This window comes from Nomascus leucogenys, chromosome 2 (genome assembly GCF_006542625.1).
Source record: "Nomascus leucogenys isolate Asia chromosome 2, Asia_NLE_v1, whole genome shotgun sequence".
Classification (NCBI taxonomy): domain Eukaryota; kingdom Metazoa; phylum Chordata; class Mammalia; order Primates; family Hylobatidae; genus Nomascus; species Nomascus leucogenys.
This window is the reverse complement of record NC_044382.1, coordinates 109,951,586-109,973,524: the sequence shown is the minus strand read 5'-3', so window position 1 is coordinate 109,973,524 and position 21,939 is coordinate 109,951,586.

The following is a 21,939-nucleotide window of genomic DNA, read 5'->3' as shown; positions in this document are numbered from 1 at the left end:
GTGTATTTTATAACAAATGTGATGATTCATATTATATATATAAATATATATACATATGACTATATATGGCTTCACATGTATATGTGAAGACACAACTTTTCCACTGGAACTCACATGCCTGATCTTTTTGAAATCTTGTTTGGATTGCATATGCTATAAAAGAAATTGGCTGATTTTTAGTTTCTACCACTGCTCTGTTAAAAACAGAGCATAAACTACAGAAATTAAACTCTGGTAAGCATAACAACTCAAACAACTTTATTAAAAGTAAAGAACTATCTCTTTAAAATCTGCATTTTGACTTAAATTTTATTTCATCGTTTGGAATAAAAGTGCAATATGATCTTTCTGTCCATATTTATGACACATGTACACATTAAAACAATGCTACAACATTATATATAATTGGAGATAGGCAGCATTTGATGTCAGTTTGTGTATTGCTTCTATTCCCAGAAGAATGGAATGACCATAAATACTGGCTAATAGTCCCTACTTACACAAAAGTATTTACATATTATATGAACCAACCAAAGACGGGTTGTGGTAATAAATACCTTTCTTTGTCTTAGAATTTATGTAATCATTTCATTAACATTTTCTTAAGGACATTTTGCTATTGCTATCTCCTGCACACAAGTATACCACAGTTTCTTTTTTCTAAAAGTTTTTTATGTTCACGATACAAGTTTAGGAAAAATTATTTAATCATTTTGCTTATCTAAAAGACTTGACCTTTCTTCTCTGAGTTAAATTTCTACTTGATTGTGGCATTTTCATTTGATGTCAGATACTTAGTTGATTTGATGAAAGCTCAAATGTATATTGATATAATGGGGCACTTAGAAAAATGTTATTCCCTTCTTAGATATTTAGTATTTCTTTTCAAAACGTAGATAGAAATATGTTAGCATTATCAAATGGTATATATTTTTCTAGGTGTTATTAACATAATATACTCAGATGTTAATCTTCTCTTTTCACATTCATAAACTAATAGCAAAAAATGACCATTTAGCTTGTATTAGATGGAGTTAAAGGTCTATGTTTTAGATAGAAGAAGATTATACTTGGCTAAGGATACACCAATGAATTCTAGAAAATGATAGAAAAGGTCAAATATGAGAATCAGTGCTTTAAGATAATGACAAGCAAAAAGAAGTAGAATAAAGTATATATCACTTATTTTTATAGCTTAATAGGATATATACATAAAACGAAACAATTAATATTTAGTGGTGGAAACATGGATTAAAGAAAGAAAAACAATAATCCATAGTTTAGCAGTTAATATCAGAAGCACGTTGGTGTGTGTGTATGTGTGTGTGTGTGTGTGTGTGTGCGCACGCACAGGACAGGGAGGGTCAGACACGCGATCAAAATATTTTGGAGCTTTGCCCTGCTCTGAAGTATTTTGGATTTGGATTAATTCATAAACATGCAGGCTAAAATTTCTTCCTTCTTTTGCTGGTCTTGAGCCTCCCTGCATTATCTTTCTTGTTTTTCCACACGTGTTTGCATTGAAGAAACTGACACACATTTGGCATTTGTGGCTTTAAGTACTACCGAATTCTGAAATGAGGCCAAGAATGCTTAGAAACTCTGAGCTAATCAATGTACTTAGTGCTGGAAGAATGTGGAGGAATTCGCTTCTCTATACTTCAAGATGGAGAACAAAAATAAAAATAAAATCTTGTAAATTTGAAATTTCCTTCTCATTATACCCTATAACACAAAGTAGCAATCCATTTTAAACATCATTTTCAGGCAGATGCACTATTGCTGAAAAGTACATTTGAGTGAATATTTCTTTACTATATATTTAGAACATGATGCGAATTTATATTCTGTGCAATACAGTTAGGGATTTTTTAAAAATGTAAGCCAGGGTAATCTTCATTAAATGTTATTTGTCTACAATAGAGAATAAAGTTACACATTTCTGAATTTCATATCCTGACAAACTAAGCTTCATAAATGAAGGAGAAATAAAGTGTTTCCCAGACAAGCAATTGCTAAGGGAATTCATCATCACCACACCAGCCCTACACTAGATATTAAAGGGGTTACGAAACATAGAAATGAAATAATAATACTTATCACTACAAAAGCACACACAAACATATAGCCCACAGACTCTATCAGCAACTACACAGTCAAGATGACAAAGCTTCTAGCTAACACGATTATGATAGGAATGAAACCTCACATACCAGCATTAACCTTAAACATATATGGCCTACCTGCTTCACTTAAAAGACATAGAGCAAATTGGATAAGAAAACATGACCCATCCTTCTGCTGTCTTCAAGAGACCTATCTCACATGTAATGACACCAATAGACTCAAAGTAAAGAGATGGATAAAGATCTATGATGCAAATAGAAAACAAAAAAGAGCAGGGTTCACTATTCTTATATTAAATAAAATAGGCTTTAAACCCACAGCAGTAAAAAAGAATAAAGATGGGCATTATGTAATGATAAAGGATTTAATTCAACAAGACTTACTTCTCTTAAGTATATATGTACCTAACAATGCAGCACCCAGACTTTTAAAACAATTACTTCTAGATCTCAGAAAGGACTTTAATAGTCATATAACATAGTCAGGGACTTCAACACCCCACTGGGAGCATTAGTTTATTGAGGCAGAAAACTAACAAAGAAATTCTGGACATAAATTTGACACTTGACAACTTGGATCTAATAGATATTCACAGACTATTCCACCCAAAAAACACAGAATATACATCTTTCTCATCTGCACATGGAACATACTCTGATCACATGCTCAATCAACACAAGTCACAATACATTTTTAAAAACTTGAAAACATATCAAGAATCTTCTCAGGCCAGAGTGGAATAAAAATAGAAATCGATGCCGAGAGGAATTCTCAAAGCCACATGAATACATGAAAACTAAACAACTTGCTCCTGAATTACTTTTGGGTAAACAAGAAAATGAAAGCAGAATTAAAAAAATGCTTTGAAACAAATGAAAATACAGACACAACATACCAAAACCTCTGGGATTCAGCAAAAATAGTTTTAAATGGGAAGGTTTGTAGTCCTAAGAGTCTACATTAAAAGGATAGAAATATCTCAAATTAACAACCTTACCTCACACCTAAAGAAACTAGAAAAACAAGTACAAATGGAACCCAAAGCTAGCAGAAGAAAAGAAATAATTAAAATCAGAGCAGAACTAAGTGAAATTGAGAAAAAATAACAACAAAAAACAAAGGACTGACAAAATGAAAACTTGTTTTTTTGAAAAGATAAATAAGAGTGATAGACTGCCAGCTAGATTAACAAAGAAAAAAGAGAAAAGATCAAATAAGTACAATGAGAAATGACGAAGGAGACATCACAATTGCTCTCACAGAAATACAAAAGATTCTTAGATACTACTATGAGCATCTCTAGGCACACAGACTAGAAAATCTAGAGGACATTATGAATTCCTGGAAACACACAACCTCCTAAGATTGAATCAGGAAGGAACAGAAATAATGAACAGACCAAGAGTGAGTAGTGAAATTCAGTAATAAAAATACCTATCAACCAAGACAAGCCCTGGAGTAGATTGACTCACAGCTGAATTCTACAATATATATAAGAAACAGCTAGTGGCAATCCTATTGAAACTTTTTCAAAAAATTGAGAAAAAGAGACTCTTCCCTAACTCATTTCATGAAACCAGTATCATTCTGACACCAAAATCTGGCAAAGTCTCAAGATACAATATTAATGTACAAAAATTGGTAGCATTTCTACACACCAATATAATCAGAGAGCAAAATTAAAATAATCTCATTAAAAATAAATTAAAATACCTAAGGTTACATCTAACCAAGAATGTAAAATATCTCTAAAAGGAGAACTACAAAACACTGCTGAAAAAAATCATAGATGACATAAATGAAAAACATCCCATGCTCATTGAGTAGAAGAGACAATATCATTAAAATGTCCAAATTGCCCAAAGAAATTTACAGGTTCAGTGCTATTTCTATCAAATAATTCACATAATTAGAAAAAACTATTCTAAAATTTATGCGGGAAGACAAAGGAGCTCAAATAGCCAATGCAATCCTAAGCAAAAAGAATAAAGCTGGAGATATCACATTATCCAACTTCAAACTATACTGTAAGAGTACAGCAACCAAAACAGCATGGTACAAAAATAGACACGTATACCAATAGATCAAAATAGAGACCCCTGAAATAAAGCCACACGCCTACAGTCACTTGATATTTGTTATAGTGGACAAAAATAAGAAATGTGGAAAGATAACCTATTCAATAAATGGTACTCAGAAAACTGGCTAATCTTATTAATAAGAATGAAACTGGACCCCCTACATTTCACCATATATAAAAATTAATTCAAGATGAATTAAAGACTTAAATACAATATCTAAAACTATAAAAATTCTAGTGGAAAATCTAGAAAATATTTTTCTGACATTGGCTTAGGAAGAAAATTTAAGACTAAATTCTCAAAAGTAAATGCAACAACAAAAAAAATTGACAACTGGACCTAATTAAACTAAAGAGCTTCTGCATAGCAATGTAAACTATCAACAAGGTAAGCAGACAACCCAGAGAATGGGAGAAAATATTTGCAAACTACCCATCTGACAGAGATCTAATATCCAGAATCTATAAAGAAAAACAAATCCAAAAATAAAAATAAATAACCCCGTTAAAGAGTGTGCAAAGGAAATGATCAGAAACTTCTTTTTTTTTTTTTGACAGAGTTTCACTCTTGTTGCCCAGGCCGGACTGGAATGGCCCGATCTTGGCTCACTGCAACCTCCACCTCCCGGGTTCAAGCGATTCTCCTGCCTCAGCCTCCCAAAGTATCTGGAATTACAGGCGCCTGCCACCATGCCCAGCTAATTTTTTTGTATTTTTAGTTGAGATGGGATTTCACCACATTGACTAGGCTGGTCTTGAACTCCTGACCTCAAGTGATCTACCTGCCTTGGCCTCCCAAAGTGCTGGGATTACAGGCATGAGTAACCACACCCAGCTGATCAGATACTTCTTGAAAAAAAAAAAAAAAGACATACAAATGGCCAAGAACATATCAAAAATGTTCCACATAATTGACCATTAGCGGAATGAAATAAAAACCATAATGAGATACAATCTCACAATGCTCAGAGTGGCTATTACTAAAAAGTCAAAAAATAGCAGATGTTGGCAAGGTTGTGAGGCAAAGAGAATGCTTATACACTGCTATTCGTAATGCAAATCAGTTCAGTCACTTCGGAAAGCAATTCAAAGATTTCTCAAATAATTAAAAGTAGAATTACCATTTAACCCAACAATCCCATTACTGGGTATATATACCAAAGAAAACAAAGCATTCTACCAAAAAGACACATACACTTGTATATTTATTGCAGCACTAATCACAAGAAACAAAGACATTGAATCAACCCAAATGACCATCAACAGTGACTGGATAATGAAAATGTAGTACATATACAACATGGAATACTATTTAGCCATAAGAAAAAAATGAGATCATGTTATTTGCAGCTATATAGATGAAGATAGAGGCCAATATTTTAAGCAAATTAATACAGAAACAGAAAACCAAATACCGTATGCTCACTTATAAGTGGGAGCTCAACATTGTGTACATATGGACACAAAGAAGGGAACAATGGACACCAGCGTCTACTTGTGGTTGGGGGATGGGATGACAGTGAGGATTGTTTGGAATCTGTGCTTATTTTCTGGGTGATTAAATAATCTGTACACCAGACCACCAGGGCATGCAATTTAATCATATAACAAACCTGTACATGTACCCCCACACATAAAATAAAAGTTGGGAGGAAAAAGAAAGCTGTGTTTACACTTTAATATAGTCTATTAATTGTGCAGTAGCATTACATTAAAAAAGTATGTCTTTTAACTTAAAATACAGCTTAAAAATGCTAACACTTATCCCAGCCTTCAGTCAGTCATAATCTTTTTGTTTGTAGAGGGTCTTGTCTTGATGTCGATGGTTGCTGACTGATTAGGACAGTGGTTACTGAAGATTGAGATGGCTGTGGCAATTTAAAAATATAAGACAGCAATGAAGTTTGCTGGATGAATTCACTTTTATTTTCATGCACATTGTCTCTGTATCATGCAATACTATTTCATACCATTTTACTCACAGTAGAACTTCTTTCAAAATTGGAGTAAACCCTCTCAAACCGGACACTGCTTTATCACCTAAGTTTATGTAACATTTTAAATCCTTTGTTGTCATTTTAACAATGTTCACAGTACCTTCCCCTAAGGTTGCACCTCAAGGAACTGGAAGAACAAGAACAAACTAAACCCAAAGTTAGCAGAGGTAATAAATTAATAAAAATCAGAGCAGAAATAAAATAGAGACTAGAAAAACAAGAGAAAAAATTAAAAAAACAAAGAGTTGACTTTGTGAAAAAAAATTGAGAAACCTGTACTGGGACTAAGAACAGAAAAAGAAGACTCAAAATAAAAAAGAAAAAAGGAGACTTACAACTAAAGCAGCAGAAATACAAAGGGTCATGAGACCATTACGAAAAAAATATACACCAACAAATTGGACAAACTAGAAGTAATAGGAAAATTTCTTTTTGCTAGATGCATGCACTCTACCAAGACTCAATTATGAAGAAATAGAAAACCTTAACACCAATAATAGGAAAATTGAGTGAATAATAAAAAGTCTCCCACCAAAGAAAAGCCCAGGATCTGATGGCTTCCCTGTTGAACTCTATCAAATATTTAAATAATGATGGCCAATTCTCAGATTCTTCCAAAATATGGAAGAGGAGGGAACTCTTTCAACCTCATTTTACAAAGCCAGCATCATCCCTATACCAAATTTGCCAATATCAAAGCCAGATAAAGACATACAGAAAAAGAAATATAGGACAATATGCCTGATGAACGAACATTGGTGCAAAAATTCTCAACAAAATACTAGCAAACTAAATCCAAAAGCACATTTAAATGATCATTCTCCATGATCAAATGGGTTTCTTTCCAAGAATGCAAGAATGGATCAACAAAAGTAAATCAATAAATATATCACATTAGCAGAATGAAGAACAAAACCACATGATCACTTCAGTAAGTGCAGAAAATTGTTCAACAAAATTTAAAATTATTTTATAATAAAAACCTCTTAATAATTAGGCGTGGAATGTATCTTAACACAATACATGCTATAATATGACAAGCCCACAACTAACATCTTAGTCGACTGTGAAAAGGTGAAAGCTTTTTTCTAAGATTCAGAAAAGGTCACAACATGGTACTGGAAGTCCTAACCAGAGCAATTAGGCAAGAGAAAGAAATAAAAAAGCATCCAAATTGAAAAGAAAGAAGCTAAATTGTTCCTCTTTGCAGACAACATGATCTTAGACACAGAAAGCTCTAAAGGATCCACCAAAAAACTGTTAAAAATAATTAATGAATTCAGTAAATTTGCAAAATACAAAATAAACATGAAAAAATTAAGTTTTTCTATACACTAAAAACAAGCTACCTGAAAAAAATTAAAAAATAATTTTATTTTTAATAGCTACAAAAATAAAATAGGAATAAATTTAACTTAAGAGGTAAAAGATATCTACACTGAAAGTAGGGAGCATTGATGAAAGAAATTACTAATCATTAGAGAAATGCAAATCAAAACCACAATGAGACACCATCTCACATCAGTTAGAATGGTGATAATTAAAAAGTCAGGAAACAACAGATGCTGGCAAGGATGTGGAGAAATAGGAACACTTTTACACTGTTGGTGGGAGTGTAAATTAGTTCAACTGTTGTGGAAGACAGCGTGGTGATTCCTCAAGGATCTAGAACCAGAAATACCATTTGACCCAATAATCCCATTACTGAGTATATACCCAAAGGATTGTAATTCATTCTACTATAAAGACACATGCACATGTACGTTTATTGCAGCACTATTTACAATAGCAAAGACTTGGAACCAACTCAAATGCCCATCAATGATAGAATGGGTAAAGAAAATGTGGCATATATACACCATGGAATACTATGCAGCCATAAAAAGGATAAATTCATGTCCTTTGTAGGGACATGGAAGAAGCCAGAAGCCATCATTTTCAGCAAACTAACACAGGAGCAGAAAACCAAACACCACATGTTCTCACTCATAAGTGAGAGTTAAACTATGAGAAAACATGGACACAGGGAGGGGAATATCACACACCGGGGCCTTTTAGGGGGTGGGAGGCAAGGGGAGGGAGAGCATTAGAACAAATACCTAATGCATATGGGGCTTAAAACCTATATGACCAGTTGGTAGATGCAGCAAACCACCATGGCACATGTATACCTATGTAACAAATCTTCACGTTCTGCACATGTATCCCAGAACGCAACGTAAAATTAAAAAAAAAAAGCAAACTAAAAAAAAAAAAGGAGACACAAATAAATTTTTAAAAATTTATGCTGATGGATTAGAAGAATTAATATTGTAACAATGTTCATATTAGCCAATGTGACCTATAGCTTTAACACAATCCCTATCCAAATAACAATAACATTCTTCACAGAAATAGAAAAAATATCCTAAAATTTGCACAGAATCACAAAATATCCTAAAGCCAAAGCAATATTAAGCAAAAAGGACAAAACTGGAGGCATCACATTACCTGACTTTAAAACATACTACAAAGTTACAGTAACCAAAACAGCAAGGTACTATCATAAAAACAGACATATACACCAATGGAACAGAGTAGAGCTCAGAAATGAACCCAAACATGTACAGTCAACTGATCTTTGGCTAAAATGCCAAAAACACACTTTCATGTTTATTATAGAATTATTCACAATAGCTAAGATATGGAATAAACCTAATTGTCCACCCACAGGTGAGTGGATAAGAAAAATGTAGTATTCATACAAAATGCAATACTATTCAGTCATAAAAAAAGAATCAAACCCTGTTATTTGTGACAGCATGAATGAACCTGCAGGACATAATGTTAAGTGACATAGGCAGGCACAAAATGACAAATCCCTCATAATCTCATATATATGGAATCTAAAAAGTTTGATTTCTTAGAAGTAGATCATACAATGGTGGTTACTAGGAGCTAGGGTCGTGGGGGTGGTGATTGAGCAAATGTTTGTTAAAGGATACAAAACTGTAGTTAGATAGAAGGAATAACTATATCTATTGTACTAAATAGTGACTATAGTTAATATATTGCGTTCTTGAAAAATGCTAACAGGATGGATCTAAAGTGTTTTCACCACAAAGATGAAAATTATGTGAGGTAATGCATATGTTAATTGGCTGGATTTAATCATTTTACAACATATATACTTCAAAACATCACATATAATCTTATCTGTCAATTTAAAATAAAATACCAAAAAGAGAAATTATTTTTGTTTAAAATAGCATCAAAACAATAGCATACTTAGAAATTATTTAACAAGAGAAGTGAAAGACTTCTATGCTGAAAACTGTAATTTATGTTGAGCAAAGAAGAAATAAATAAATAAATGGAGATTTACATAAAATAGGAGACAATGCATATACTTGAATTAGGAGACTCAATATTGTCAAGATTTTTCTCATTCCCAAATTAATCAATAGAGTCACACAATTCCTTTTAAATAACTAGTAGTCTTTTTATTTTGTAGAAATTGATATCCTAACATAAAATGAATATGGAAATTTAAATGACTTAGAATAGCCAAAACAATTTTGAAAAAAGGGAATGAAATTGAAGGACTTAATCCAATTTCAAAACTTACAATAAAGCTATAGTAATCAATCAAAGAGAGTGTTTTTGGCACAAAAACAGGCTTATAGATCAATATAACATTTTAACATTGGTGCCAAAACAATTTAAGAACAAAATGACTTTTTTTCCAGCAAATACATTGAATAGTCACATTAAAAAATCTGAGATCCGTACCGAAAAGTTAACCAAAAATGAATCATAGACCTCAATTTAATAGTTAACACTATGAATCTTCTAGATTGCAACATAACAATAAATCATTATGATGTAGGATTGGAAAATGAGATAAATACAACATTAAAGGCCCAATTCATTGATAAGGTGTAATAAAAATTAAAAACTTTTGCACTTTAACAAAACAAATTTAAGAAAGTAAAGCAGTTGCAGGTAGGAACAAATGCTTGTAAATCATATATCTGATCAAAAACTTTTATTCAGAATATTTCAAGTTTTTATTCAGTTAAAACTCAATAATAAGGCAAACAACCCAATTAAAATTTGAGTAAAAGATTTGAACAGATATTTCACTAATGAAATATGAATTACTAACAAGCATATAAAACGATGCTCAACTTAATTAGACATCAGGGAGAAGCAATTAAATGAACACTGGAATAACTAGCAGATAAATGCCATATTTGTTAGAATATAGAAAACTATATCCCTCAATATTGCTTGTGAGAATATAAAATAGTAAAGCTATTTTGGAAATGATTTAACAATTTCTTAAAAATTAAACATAAACTGACCATAGGACCCACAAATTCAACTCCTACATATTCTCCAAGAAAAATTGTAAAAATCCATGCAAAGATATATGTGAGAATGTTTTCAGTAACATTATGCATAACAACCAAAAAACAAAAACAATCCAGATGACCATCAACTGTTTCACAATAAAAAGGAATAAAATTCTAATACCTATTACATACTACTAATAATATGTGCTGCAACATAGATTAACCTCCAAAAATGCTGAGTGGAAGAAGAAAGACACAAAAGATGACCCATTGTATGGTTCAACTTATATGTAATATCCAGAAGAAGTCTATTTATAGAGACAAAAAGCATAACATTGGCCCTTTGGGCCTGGTAGTGAGTTAAGGGAGTGACTGTAAATAGATACAAGCTTTCATTTTGTGTCATAAAATGTTCTAAAACTGAATTGTGGAAATGCTTACATGACTCAAAAGTTTATAAAAAATCATTGAATTGTATACTTGTAATGGGTGAAATATAAAGTATGTACATTATACTTCAGGGTGTCTAGGGGAGGGATAGCATTAGGATAAATACCTATTGTAGGTGACAAGTTGATGAGTGCAGCAAACCACTATGGCATGTGTATACCTATGTAACAAAACTGCATGTTCTGCACATCTACTCCAGAACTTAAGGTATAATAAAAAAAGAAAAAAAAGTGTTTTAAAAGAGGATTAAATACAATGAACTGCCTTTTATCAGACAGAAGAATTAGGTAAAGCCATTAACTTAATAGAAGACTTTCATTCCCAATCTCTTAGTTACCTTTATATCTAAAAAAGAAGGATTTTCTCATTTTAAGCATAGAACAGTCAAAATTTGAATATTAAAATTTATTAGTATCTAGTATGATTTATTCTAAAATTTTATTGACATAGAAAATATCAGGTTGACCATTCTATAATTTCAAGTACCTTATCCAAAGATAAGTGATCTTTAATAAAGAAATTTTTGTTTGAATGATTTTCAATAATTAAAGATATAAGAGCTTTCCATGTGAAATGCCAATGAATTCGGGTAATTCTGACCATTTATATTACTGCCTGTAGTCTACTACATTACCCTGTTCTCTCTTATTGAATCGTAATGAGAAAAAAATGTAAGATATGTGATGGATAAAAATATAGAGAAATGTAATTGTTAGAATTAATTAATTCTTCATTCTCCTTTCTCAATTCACTGTTACAAAAATGTTTGAATATATATTAAATAAAAGGGAAATGCATATAGGTATATGATTGTAATAGTTTAGTTAGATGTTTATCAAATAACATAAAATGATTTAATTTCTTTCAAGAAAATTAATAATACTGCAGCACTTTCATAGTTTAGGACAATGTCAGTAGTTTTTAACTTTTTAGGACATATTCTTACTATAGTATTTTTTGTTTCCTTCTGAGACTTCTAGCCTTCTTTGATTGTTGGCCAGGTTTATGATTTGATAAGAATTTTATTTATAAAAATAGGTGGTAGATAAAATTTAGCCTGTGAGTCGTAGTTTGTAGAAACTTACATAAAATCAGAAGCATAGTCAATGAGTAAAAATACATTGACTAAAATAAGTGTTGTTCCTTTATCCCAAACCATGGCAAAGTAGTATCTTGTCTTTATTATTATATATTTACAAAATAAATATATGATATATTAAATCTATATTACATATAGAATTTACATTATATATAATGTAAATTATTTAGGTACTTTGGATTATTTGAGAAGCACATTCCAGCTCTGAAAGGAAGAGAAAGGAGAACAAAAGGTACTTTGCAGAAATGCTAAAGGAAGGACATCTTTAATGCTGTTTCATAGGGCCAAATGGAGTTAAGATAATCAGCCCTAGAAAATTCTGTAGTTGTCATTTTTGCAACTTTTCCTATTGCTAAATGATTAGAAAATTCAATTATTGAAAAGAACTAGTAAACATAACTTGGCCATCAACAGACCTTGTAGTGTGCTACAGTGTAATAGAAGAGCTTCCATATTTTTCTATTTAAAGGCCATTAAATAGAACCAATTTTCACAAGTCGGGTTTTAATTAGCAACTCCTGCATTTGACTGAAACAATGATACGGAGACACGTTCCATAAATATTAATTCCAAAAAAAGAATATAAAAATACTTTTTTTACTCGTTCTCACTTTTTACATTCAATCGTTTGCTTTCCACTACCCTATGTAGATATAGATAGATTTAGATATAAATAAAAATACAGATACATGTGTTTAGCAAATACTTATTTGATATTATGCCAGGCATTAGCAAGGTTTTGGGAGAGGTACATTAGCAAGGTTTGGAAAACTAACTAACAGTAGTGGATAGAAGCATTTCAATTTCTTTTGTTATGAAATTGTACCTTCTTTGCTTTGGCAATTACCCTACAATGGCTTAAGATGTGTGACTGGCAAAATTTCATGTGCTGCGGTAAGGACTGCTGCAATTTCTGCACTCCTTTGAAGATGGTTCACATTCCAGAAGGAGGTGTATAAGTAGTCATTAAATGAGCCAAAACTTTCAAATGTTCCTAGATTGTGTTTCCCAGATTTTGCTGACTTTCCTCTTTATTTAAAATATCTTTCTTATCTAGTGGCTTTAAATTTACTCTGAAATCACCTTAAATATCTATTTATCTTTTACCTGCTGTTCTAAAACTTAAGTGCACACAAAATTACCTATAGGGCTTGTTAAAAAATGTCTACTTTCCAGATCACAACACTAGAGACACTGATCCAGTGAAGCTGGGGCTGAGCCTCAAAAGGCAGCATTTTATGAAGCTCCCTAAGAAGTTCTTATGCAAATAGATCAAGACTATATAGATCAAGAAACCATAGTTCAGATTGATTGCAAAGATTTTCTCCCAGTCTGTGGGTTGTCTGATTAGTCTGCTGATTATTTCTTTTGCTGTGCAGAAGCATTTTTAGTTTAATTAAGTTCCATCTATTTATCTCTGTTTTTGTTGCAATTGCTTTTGGGTTCTTGGTTATGAAGTCTTTGCTGAAGCTAACATCTAGAAGTGTTTTTCTGATTTAACGTCTATAATTTTCATGATTTCAGGTTTTAGATTTGAGTCCTTGATCCATCTTGATTTGATTTTTGTATAAAAAGATAAATGATGATCCAGTTTTATTCTTCCACATGTGGCTTGCCAATTATCCCAGCACCGTTTGTTGAATAGGGTGTCCTTTCTCCACGTTATGTTTTTGTTTGCATTGTCAAAGATCAGCTGACTCTAAGTATTTGGATTTATTTCTGGGTTCTGTTCCATTGTTCTATATGCCTATTTTTATACCAGCTCCATGCTGTTTTGTTGATTATGGCCTTATGGTATAGTTTGAAGTCAAGGAATATAATACCTCCAGGTTTATTCTTTTTGCTTAGTCTTCTTTTGCCATGCAGGATCTTTTTTCATTCCATATGCATTACAGGATTTTTTATTCTAATTCTGTGAAGAATGATGGTGGTATTTTGATAGGAATTGCACTGAATTTACAGATTGCTCTCGGCAGTATGGTCATTCTCACAATATTGATTCTACCCATTCATGACCATGGGATGTGTTTCCATTTTTTTGTGTCATCTATGATTTTTTTCAGCAGTTTTTTACAGTTTTATGACAAAGTACTAATATCCAGAATCTCCAAAGAAGTCAAACAAATCAGCAACAACAAAACAAACTATCCCATCATAAAGTGGGCAAAGGACAGGAATAGACAATTCTCAAAAGAAGATATACAAATGGACAACAAACATATGAAAAAATGCCCAACATCACTAATTATCTGGGAAATTCAAATAACCACAATGCAATATGACTTCACTCCTGCAAGAATGATCATAATAAAAAAATCAAAAAATAATAGATGTTGGCTTGGATGTGGTGAAAAGGGAAGACTTATACACTGTTGGTGGGAATGTAAACTAGTACAACCACTATGGAAAACAGTGTGAAAATTCCTTAAAGAATTAAAAGCACATCTACCATTTGATCCAGCAATCCCACTCCTGGGTATCTACACAGAGGAAAATGTGTGGTTTATGGGTATATATATATATATATATATATATATACACACACACACATATAGTATGTATAGATGTATACATACATGTATACACACACACACACACACATATATACACATATCTATATACCATGGAATACTACTCAGCCATAAAAGGGAACAAAATAATGGCATTTGTACCAACCTGGATGGAATTGGAGACCATTATTCTAAATGAAGTAACTCAGGAATGAAAAACCTAACATTGTATGTTGTCAGTCATAAGTGGAAACTAAGCTATGAGGATGCAAAAGCGTAAAAATGATACGATGGACTCTGGGGACTCAATGTAAAGGGTGGGAGCCAGGGTGAGGGATACATTGGGTACAGTCTGCACCGCTCAGGTGATGGGTGCACCAAAATCTCAGAACTCACCTCTAAAGAAGTTATTCATGTAACCAAATACCACCTGTCCCCCCCAAACCTATTGAAATAAAAAATTAAATTTTAAGAAATAAAAATAAAAATAAATAAAATAAAATAATCATAATGGTTTACCATTTAATCCTTGAAACAATCCTGGGAGGTAGAATTTTTTTCAGGAGCATTACACCTTTATCTTTCTGTATGGTTATAAGCAGGTCTGATTTTTTTTTAATCAAATAGAGATGAGTGACAAAAAAAGAGAGAAAGAAACCATACTTTATTCCAAACTAATATTTGTATGTTCTCTAATTCTAGATTTTACTGAACAACTCTTTCCAAATCAGTCCACAACTGCCACTTAGCTCAAGAAATATTTAAAGAAGTATGTAATACACAGTTACAAGGTTTTGGAGAATAAAATGTCTTCATCTCAAGTGAAAATTAAATGAGATAGTCACATATCATGGGTCAATTATCCGTGGGGGTCACATTTCTACACATCTTGCAAGCAGAGACACTGACAGCTTTCATTTTGAGCTCTGTTTTCAAGGATTACAAATAATTAAAAATATAGAAAGTACATTCATTTAGGGCAGAGGGCAGATTTGTTTACTCTCTAGTGTAATGCAGATAATTATTCCAGTGTAACAAAGATAATGAATCTGACCCAGTTGTCCCATCAAGCTGATGCTTATAGTTTCTTTGAATAAACATAGATATTGATCCTCCCGGTCTTAAAACTTTAGAAAGTTACATTCATTTTATCTGAGTTCCTTTCTCAGGAAATCAACCATCAGGCTTCAGAGATAGCAAGGAGCTGAAACTCACCAATTCACTGCATTTGGACACTGAGATGTCAGACCCCTCACCCATCATGATAGCCTAAATGACCACCTGCTCTCTGTCGACCAACTCCTCTCTTATCCTTCTCTAATTCCTGTTTCCCTATGCATGGTTATATTTCTTTCCTGGCATATAAACTCCTAATTTTAATTGGTCAGGAAGATGGATTTGAGGCTGATCTCTCATCTCTTTAGCTGCAGCGCCCGATTAAAGCCTTCTTACTTGGCAATACTCATTTTTTCAGTGATTGACTTTCTGTGCAGCAAACTGTGCAGCAAACAGCAGTACCTAGCCCAAACACCTGGTGTTTCTCAGTCACAATAATTTGCCTAGCTTCAGGAAAAAGAGCAAGTTCACTTACAGATCCCTATAAAAGACTCTGGTTTTCTAAACTTAAGTTCCCTCTTCTGTAACACAATTCATTGCAGGTGCAGGCTTCACCTGATTATTTCAGGATGATCAGATCTTCCTGTGGGAACTGAGGCTCAGGCAATAAGGGTAGGAAAATGATGGTACTCCCATTACTGCTATTTCTATGAGGAATTACTCCCTTTTGTCTCTGATCCAGAAATATTTTGTATTCTTTTAGTATTCATGACATTGTGACAAGCTATCTTGTTAGTTTGCAGGTATTATAAAATCTCAGGTGTTTGTAGTTCTTGATATAATCTATACTTTATAGATTCATAATTAAGTACAACACGTAATTTTCTACTATTGTAGACATCTTTAAACTACATTCCTAAAATAACAGTAAATGTATACTTAAATGTTTTCTAAAAATGATGAAGACATTAATTTGAATTATATAATGGTCTCATAGAATACATGATTAAGGAAGTATGTAATGTATAATTTTTATAGCACATTTGATGAATATATTTAAACATCTCAAATAAAATAGATTTAGAGGAACTAAAGGAAATTTTCTCCAAAACTTAAGTTGAGCATGTTAGAAAATCAACATAGTTGTCTTATACTTGGATAAAATATATACCTTTTCTTTCCTACTTGGAAAGTGATTATAAAACTTTCATAAAACGTTTCTCCGTATGTGAAATATTAGCTACTTTTTTTCCATGGAGATCCCCAATGCTCTATTGTGCCTCTGACAATGTCCCTTTAATTTGATGAATGTGTTTGTGTTCAATGCAAAATAGTTGAAATAACCTAAAATGCCTTATCCTCCTGATGTGATATGAATTTACAGAAGGTTCTAAAGAAAATACTGCTTGGGGCTGAGAACATTATGAATATTTCAGTGAAACTGAAACTGTCAAAATATAGAAGTAAATGCCTATCGGATATGTAGAATAAATGAATGGAAAGATGACAATTGAAAATTATAATACATCCTTCCAAACAGATTTGTTCTGTATTGGAGACCTTACTGGGAAATTGAAATGGAAGAGCTATAATAAGTTTGAGAAATAACAATGATTTAAAGTTATATAATAAATTCATTAACCTATGATGAACAGAGATATTATTAAATTTGAAGAGATAACTACTAGTAGCCATTATGATATTGTAAATAATGGTCTGGTAGAAAAAAGGTCCATTTTAAATTTCTTGTTGCATAGAAGGGGATTTTACATTATAGTAATATACAAACAAGAGAAAATTTGTATTGTATAAAATGAAAGTTCTAATTATCTATCCATTCATTTTACATTCAACATTTATTTGACATTTACTTTTTGTCAGCCATTGAGGGATTAGGGATAGTAATTAGAGATAGTAATTACCATTAAAGTTAAAAAGAAGAATAGAATTTAAGAATATAAGGATAAATGTGGGGTCTAAAGGGTAGATAAGTTAACATTTAAGTATATTCTATGTAATAAGTACTAGATAATATTAATCTCATATGGCATAAAAGACACACTGAGAAAGGCTGCTATGGTTTGAATATGTCCCCCAAAGTTTGTGTTACAAACTTAAGCCCCAGTGCAACAATATTGGTAAGTGGAAACTTTGAGATAATTAGAATCATGAGGCTCTGCTCTCATGAATTGATTAATGTAGTTATTGTAGGAATGGGTTCCTTATGAAAGTGAATTGAAGCCAAGTATAGTGGTACATGCCTGTCGTCTCAGCTACTCAAGAGGCTGAGGCAGGAGGGTTTATTGTTCCCAAGAGTTTGAGGCCAGCCTTGAAAACTTAGAAAGAGCCTATCTCTAAAAAAATAAAAATAGAAATAGAGTGAGCTGGGCCCTCTTTTGCTCTCTTGAATGTATTGCCTTACCACTTAATGCTTTCTACTGTCTCCTGATGCAGTAAGAAGGCCCTCCCCAGATCCAGACCCTTGATCTTGGACTTTGCAGCCTTCAGAACTGTGAGGAATCAATCTCTGTTCTTTATAAATTACCCAGTCTGTAATTTATACTGTATTCTGTGCTAGCAGCACAAAATGGACTAAGACTGAGGTCCTAACCCAGAATAAGTTAATAGAGATATCCTGAAGTAAGCCTTATAGGGCAAGTAGGGCCCATGTGAACCCAATAGAGTAAGAGGGCCATGACAATGTATAGGCAAAGAAAAGAAAAAAATGAAAGACATAATCCAAATTTGAGAACTGCAAGTAGTTCATTGTAGTGACACTATAGAGTACAGATGGCCATAAAATCAACCCTGGTCAAAACCCTGTCTCTTACTTTTTTTTTTTGAGGCAGAGTCTTGCTCTGTCACCCAGGCTGGAGTGCAGTGGCGCGATCTCGGCTCACTGCAGGCTCTGCCTCCCGGGTTCACGCCATTCTCCTGCCTCAGCCTCCCTAGTAGCTGGGACTACAGGCGCCTGCCACGACGCCCAGCTAATTTTTTGTATTTTTAGTAGAGACGGGGTTTCTCTGTGTTAGCCAGGATGGTCTCGATCTCCTGACCTCGTGATCCACCCGCCTCGCCTCCCAAAGGGCTGGGATTACAGGCGTGATCCACCGTGCCCGGCCTGTCTCTTACTTTAACAAATTACTTGCTTTATCTAGTGTCCTCTTGTCCTTATATAAAAAATAATGTAGGTAAACAAGTTCTTTAACTTTTTTTCAAATTATAATTATTTATCATCCTATGGATTTCAAACATTTGCTTGAAATTCTACTATGAACTAAAAACTTTTTCTAAAGTGCTGTTAATATCATATTATCTGTGAAGTTAATCAACCTACGTAAAATTTAAAACCAGTGGAGATCATTTTATCAGCTTTCTCATATCTTTACTCAATTTGATTCCTGAAGCCTAAACCATGTTATCCAAAAAACATTTTACGAAACTTTATTTGGCATATCCATTAAAAGCAGGAAATCCAAATCCTGCATCCAGCCTTGTGTTATTTCTTGCCTACCAAAGTTACTTGTTCAATAAACTATATTTATACATTTTTACTAAGCAATATAACAAGTTAATTCATAATGAACAAATCAGTCAATCAATCAATTATCCTAAATAGAATTTATTTTCCAATTGTATTTTGCAGATTATTCCTGGAATGAGCTTTGGTTTAATCCAGATACATGTAATACAGATGGTGGAGTGAGGTCACAGTAATAAGTAGTGAAAAAAATTTCGTGGTTAGAGCCTTTCAATAGCTTCCATAAAAACATTCTTCCACCTACCTAGGCATAAGGAAAATCCTCATGTCCTTAACATTAGCCAGGTGCAGACATCACTCTGTGGGTTTTGGGTTTAAACATAAGAAAGACAGAAGAAAATAGGCCAGAGAATTGGAAGACTTGCTTAGTGCTGTTTTTCTCCTACTTAGTAGCAGTGTCCCTAAGTAATCCATTTACCTTCCAGAACTTTAGTTCTCTCTTCTTTTAGCATGTAGAACATAACTACCTTTAGTTCTGTTGTAATAATCAAATGAGGAAATATATTTGAAAGCTCTTTATAAAGTCTGTAGATAAGGAAAGTGAATGAGGTGGAATAGATAAGGAAGTGGATGAGGTGGAGGTCATAACTTTGAGGAACAGAGAGAAAACTTTGAGGGTCATGTGAGGCAGTCAGGAGAGTCCATTTGAAGGAAAAGGTGACTGGTTATTTAAAGGGTTCCATGAATTGGTGAATTGTGTATTTTTCAGTTGCCAGATGTTATAACTTAGATTACTGTAAATAATACTATTTTATGAATATGTTTTAATTGCATCTAACTCTTGCTGGGAGCACAGGTGTGACATCACCCTGATGATATCCTCCACCTCCATGATTTATTTTCCATCCTCATTCAGGATATGAAAATGGTCAGAAAAGAGCTGGCAAAGAGAATATAGACATAGCCCCACACATACCACAAGGCTGCACCACCTCCATTCATTCCTGAAAATTATTTGGTTATCTGAGGACCAATCCATCCCTAACACTGTCAAGACATTTAGTTATTCTTTCAGAAACCACAATATTAAAATAAGCCCAGCATCTGTTTCACTTTTCTGTGTTCTAGTTGCAACTAATTCTTTATTTAAATTTTACTGAAGCCCATTTATGGTGTTACTTACAACTTGGACTACCTTGAATAAAACTCTTACTAAAAAGGCCTTGGAATCCAAATTGCAATATCATGGGCACTCTTTTTAGTATTCACAAGAATCCCCTTTATTGTAAAGAACTTAGCAATATTCTGTTATTCCTCCTGTAGTCTCTGGGTTACTCATGATGACCAAAAATGGTCCATTGGTTCTGAGCAAGAAATTACCTTCCTCAGCTTCACATTATATGCTATTAGAGTGACAATTGGTGATCGCATATTTTGATCACCTGGAAATAGAGTCTCTCACAGGCCCTTAGTCTGTAACCCTCCATTTCCAGATGTCCATTATGCCTTGGTTTATAGAAGCTTTATTCTGTGGCCAGGCACAGCCAAAAGCCTTGTTGTTGAAAAGAAAATTGTACCTATAAGATACAACCAGTACTGGACCGTTTGGTGTATCATATTTAGTCCATTGCCAAATGTCATGATGCTGGAGAAGGCCACTCATCTCTTACATCTCTTGACTACTTAGGAAATTTCCTGTGAATATCAAAGGGAAATTGTACATTTATGGATGACAATGCCACCATTACATGTGATGAAGCTTGTTGGGGAGCTACTGTTTTTCACCCCTTAACTGAAATACCTGATAAATAATGAGGCCCAAGGGTTAGCACAATTACTTGAACTTCGAGCAGTCATCTTAACAATAAATTTTCTTGAAAATAATAAGGCCTGTCAGAACACTTTTTACAGACTCTTGGGCAATGGCCATTTATTTGACTGTCTGATATAGCCAATGGAAACCACAATTTCTTATTCTAGTATATTTCTTTAGGGCAAAGAATTCTGGAGTCTCATACTGCACAGATTTTGAACATGTGTACTACAAATCAAAGACACACATGTCTCTACACATACTAAAGCTACAATGTAAGTCCCCACAAATGTGCTCCTTTCCCCTTCAGAGTTGGTCATTATTATTTTGAGTAATATTATTCAAATTACATAATTCCTCTTTAGGCATTATTACAATGAATGGTCAAAGCATTCAGTTTATTACTTAAAATATATAATGCTGGGCTTTTGAACAAAATGTTCAATGGAACTTCTGGCTTCTTTACCAGCCTGAGGCTACAGGCCTCATAGAATATCACAATGATTTATCTAAACAATTTCAAATGCAAATAAATGAAGCAAGCTATTTCAATCATCACTTAAACATCAAAAGTAAATTATAATAAAGCATTTGACTCTAATTTTGATGATTGACTTCTGGTATCTTCCAAGCCCCATTTCCCCTTTCTGCCCCACAGCTGGGAATGCTGATAAGAAAGCCTGGATGCTCTCTTATTTGGTGCCAGTAGGAAGCTGAAACCTGGCTCTTGTGAGGCACCCTTTAGCGCAGCTTTATCCCTTCACCGCCATAAAACTCCAAGCCAGTCACTGCTCTCTAATATTTAGGTTCCATCTGCACTTATTTGGAATTATGTGAGAGCCTTTCCCACATTCTTTCCTCAAAACCTTCTTGTATGAGTAAGAAATCTGTTTATGCCCTTTTGGTGCATGTGTGGTATCACCAATCTGCATATCTGAATCAAATTTGGGGTCAGGTGGTCCCTGTCCCCACTGTTAAATGACAGCAAT